Here is a 5164-nt window from a genome sequence, read left to right on the forward strand (position 1 = left end):
AGCGGGGTCCGCATCCCCGCCGAGCGCACGGGCCGGGGCTGCGCGGTGCGGAGCGGAGCAGGCTCCCGCCAGGAGCATAGGGGCCCCGCGCACGTGGGCAGCTCCCGCTCGCAGCCCGCGCGGCTCCTCCTCCAGCGCCGCCGCTGCTTCCCGGCTCCGCTCCGCACCTTCCAGCCCCGGCGCGGCCCGGCCCGCCCCGCCCTGCCGAGGAGGTGGCCGCCGCCTCCGCAGCCCCTCACCTCCTCTGCCACCGGCAGCCTGAGGCTGGCACGGCGAGAGGAGGGGAGGGGAGGCAGAGCAGCCCCTCGGAGGCCTAGCGGGTGGGGAAGTGCCAGGGGAGGCACCTGGGCGCTCGCATCCCCACTGGCCCTCACGGACCCCGCTCAGGGTTGGGACTTGAGAGCCCAGTCTGTGAGCCAGGGACCCAGCTGCAGGTCTTGCCTCAGCAGAGAGTAGGGAAGGCCCTCAGCTGGGGTGTTTCTTCCTCCCTTTTCTCTTCTCTGCTTGGAGGGCAAGACTTTCTGCCTCCAAACGGACGGCTGCTCCATCGAGGTTGTGGTGGAATCAGTAGGCCGCCTGCTCCGCCCCGCCGTTGATGTCCACCTTCGTTTTCTTGAGGTCGGCCTTCAGTGTGACCTTGTAACATGTCTCCCCAGCCACCGCGGGGTCTCAGGGCATTACTAAGATGGGAGCAGAGCACTTGTTTGGGGTGTCAAGAGTCGGGCATCTGCACACAACACCAGTCACACGGGCTCCAGCAAGGATGCTGGTGTTTGTGCGGCAATCTTCCCATTTGATGAGGGCAGTGGCGACACACCGGTGCACTCCGACAGGCTGCGTGCGCTTCCTGCTGAGGCGACTGGCAGGAAGGGCAGGTGGGAGCGCTGGTGCCCCCTCAGCATTGGCTGGGGAGCGGGGGCGCCACATGAAGCACCACGGATACTTCCAGGAGTGCCGCGACTGCTTCCTGGTTGGCGAAATTGGCCATCCCCGGTCAGCAAGATTGGCCGCAGGGATCGGTGCGGTTGCTGTGGAGGATGCCCTCTGGTTGCTGGAGTCCTTGTGAACAGCTGGCTAAAAAAGTCAGGTCAGTGGTCAGCAGCCAGCAAAAAAAACATGTTAGGGCTTATTAGGAAGGGAATTGTAAACAAAATTGAAAGTATCACTATGCCCCTTTACTCATGGTGCCCAGTTCTGGTCCCCACACTTCAAAAAGGATATAGATGAACTAGAGAAAGCCCAGAGAATGGCAACAAGGCTGATCTGTGGTATGGAGGGTCTTCCAGATGAGGAAAGACTGAAGAGGCTCTGCCTATTCCGTTTGGGAAAGAGATCCTTGAGGGAGGACAGGCTAAGGGTTTGCAAATTACTAAATGGTGAAGAGAAAGTAAACAGGGATTTGTTATTTACTCTCTCTTACAGTACAAGAGCTATTGCAGGGACAGGCAATTATTTCGGGCGGAGGGCCGTTTACTGACTTTTGGCAAGCATAGCAGGCAGCCAGGGGCAGATAAATATTAATTTCTAAATTTGTTAGAGGCCCGGCGAGCCAGATAGAATGGGCTGGCAGGCCACACCTGGCCTGCAGGCTGCATGTTGCCCACCCCTGAGCTAGTGAGTCACAAAATGAAACTAGTAGGTAGTAAGCTTAAAATTAACAAAAGGAAGGTCTTTTTCACACAGCTGGTAATTAAAGTGTGGACCTCATTGCCGCCAGATGCTGTGGGAGATGACAGTTTAGCTAGACTCAAAAAGGGATAGGAAACATTTTTGGGGGAAAAGCATCAGTAGCTACTGAGGATGGGGGTTAGGGATGCAGCCTCTGGATCAGATACAACTTCCTAGACCTTAAATGCTGGAGGCTGCACATGAGAGAGGAACAGTGCGGGGTGGGAAACATGGTCATACCTCCTTCTCTCTCCCTTTCAATATCCACTCTGCCCCTGTGACTCAAGATACTGGGCAAGATGGCCTGTGGTCTGACCCAGTAAATGGCAATTCTTATTTCTTATGTTCTTATTAGGCGGGCAAGTTTCTTTGCATATATATGATATCTTTTATTAGATCAACTGAGTAGTTTCTTACTACTCGGGGAAAGACTGCAGCAAGACCTGGATAGTTTACAGGTGTGGGCTAGCAAAAACAGGATGTGCTTCAACACTGACAATTGCAGGTTTCTGCATTTGGGCAGTAGTAGCCAGCAGCACACTTATAAGATGGGAAACTCCCTTCTTGAGAGCATGGAGGCAGAAAGGGATCTTGGAGTCATTACTGACTCCAAGATGAACATGGGCTGTCAATGCGAGGTCACGGTTGGCAGGGCTAACTGGACCTTGTCGTGCATCCACAGGTACATCTCTAGCAGGGACAAGGAGGTGATCCTCCCCCTCTATGCAACACTGGTCAGGCCACAGCTAGAGTACTGTGTCCAGTTCCATGCGCCCCACTTCAGGAGGGCCACTCACACAATCCGGGGACTACAGGGCAGACCCTACACTGAGAGACTGTGGAACCTGAACCTATTCAGCCTTCACAAGAGAAGGCTGAGGGGGGACTTGGTGACTGTCTATAAACTCACTAGGGGGGACCAGAAGGGTTTGGGAGAGACCTTGTTTCCCCTAGCGCCCCCTGGCATAACAAGGAATAACGGCCACAAGTTGTTGGAGAGTAGGTTTAGATTAGACATCTGTAAGAACTACTTCACAGTCAGGGCGGCTAGGATCTGGAACCGACTTCCAAGGGAAGTGGTGCTGGCTCCTACCCTGGAGGCCTTTAAGAGGAGGCTTGATGCCTACCTAGCTGGGATCATTTGAGCCCAGTTTTTTCTCCTGCCCAGGCAGGGGGTCGGACTTGAAGATCTACAAGGTCCCTTCTGACCCTTCTTCTATGATTCTATGACTATTATCCATTTTAAGATTGAAGCAAAAACAAATACAATTCTATTGGATTGTTCATTAATTTGTTATATCATGCATATAAAAGCACAACAAACTAGGCAAAAAGTAATTAAAATATGTTGTTTCTTGTAGTCATTAGAATTAAATGTACATCTCTTTTTTCAGATTCATAAAACAAAATTTAGTTTTCCTGAGCCCCTTGACAGTGCATCCAGTGTTTCATTGAAATTTATTTCCACACCTGAGTTCATGTTTTTAGCTAGAGTTAAAAACAGTCTGCAGGGCTATGAAATAGGAGCTAGTTTACCAGGAGCAGGTAATGACAACAAAATTGCCCAAAGAAAAAATAGGTGGGTTAGTGGAACATTAAGACGATTAAAAAAGGAAAAGGTTGCTTACACTTATGGAATGAGGAGTTTAGAAAAAAATCTGACAGCTTATAATGAGCATGAAGTCAATTGACTCCCTCAAGTGCTACCTAAATGGAAATGCTGCTGCTGCTGCTGCTGCTGCTGCTGCCGCCACCACTGCCAATGGTTTTAACATTTGGGTGCACCAAGAATCAAAGGTGGGGGTGCAGCTGCATCACTGCACCCCTCATGGATCCTCCCCTGGTCATGTGCCAATGGTGGTAATCTTGTGTAGGAATCCACTGCTTCATGGACTAAAGCAGCATTTGAATGACATTCCAAGTTGATAGCTTCTATCACAAACAGGGCACAACAGCTGTTCAGAGGACCATGGGATATCCACACATGATGCTCAGCATATACTTGGGGCTTGAGTGTATTTCCATCACAATTACATTACATTGAAACCTTTGTTGTTGTGGATCCTCACTTTGAAATAGATCTCAAACCCTCAGCGAACCCTCAAGAAAGGGGGTAGTTGGAGTCTCTAAATGACTGATGGCGTATCATGAACAGGACAAGTTGATGAATGTAGAATGTTGAACAGTGTAGTTTCAAAAGGACTTAAACAATTTGCAAAAATATTCAGTTCGAGGAAGTTTAGGCCAAAATGCCTTTGTCAATGGGCATGAGTAGATGATCCTGGGAAAAATCTGACAAATGTCAAATAATTTCTAAGATCTTTCCTGTATAGTTTCTAGACTGCCTTCAAATGTGTGATCCCCTAGTTTCAGGAAGTCCTCAAATGCATTGAAATTATATGTAGTTATCTGTGGTGGCATGTAGGGTGCACCCCATGAGAGAACTGGTGCACCCCGACAGGCTGTACAGGCCACTTAGGTGGGGGGGGAGAGGGGGTGGGCAGGAGCCCCCCCGTTGATGGGAAGATTGAGGTTCCCTTCAGGATTTTCAGGAGGAAACAATTTTATTCTGACCTTGAAATAATCGAAAAAGGAGTAAGTAGGAAACTGGGGATTCTATAAAGACTAACAGGTATGTGCCCCATAAAGAAAAGGCATATTGTCCCATTAGGGTGGGAACCATGGAGCATAAAACCTCTCTGGAACATGAGACCTCATGCTGAGGAGTTTTCCACTGGTACACCCATGAGTAAGGCTAGATGAGAGCAAAGACTGAAAAAGGGAGCTCCAGCTGTCATGTAGAGAAGGGATGCAAGAATTTACTACCTGTGCTGAAACAGAGGATTCAAGGTCTCCAAGTTAGAAAGCCTTGGCTCTAGCTTGAGCTCTAGCAACTCATGCTTTTTAGCACCAAAGATTCCTCAGTGCATCAGTGAAAACCATGACCGTCACAGACATTGATAAGTAAAATTCATTTAATAGAGGAGCAAATCTCAGCAGAATAAAACCATCCAGAGACAGTGATATTAAAGGCAGAGAGATTGTCATCTTTGATACCTTTATCTCCATTGCCATCAGAAATCTGAATGGCATGGCCAAAGAAGCATGGCTGACAATGAAGATTCCAGTTCAGGAATGATCATTAGGTCCACAAGAGATAACAACAATAGTACTGGAACCAGTGGCATTGAAAGTTTTCTCAGACTATGGTACTGATGACTATGAGGTGTATGGTAACAGTGTTGTTGGTCACCGAAGAAGAACATTATGAAGATAAAGAACTGTCCCTCAGCCATGCCACCTGTATTTTTGTAATTTCAAAAGAGCCAGTTTAAGTGAGTCATCATAGTGAGACTTCACATTGTTTTAGGCCAGTTAGGGAGAGGTCCATAAGTTGAAAGCAGTATTGGGACAGCTTTGCTCTTTCTTGGCTACTGGCACCAGGACCAATTGACTGAGGAAGGTTAAGCAAGAGGTTCATCATATTTGCCAGCAG

Source organism: Crocodylus porosus, unplaced genomic scaffold (genome assembly GCF_001723895.1).
Source record: "Crocodylus porosus isolate Cpor-Errol unplaced genomic scaffold, CroPor_comp1, whole genome shotgun sequence".
Lineage (NCBI taxonomy): Eukaryota > Metazoa > Chordata > Crocodylia > Crocodylidae > Crocodylus > Crocodylus porosus.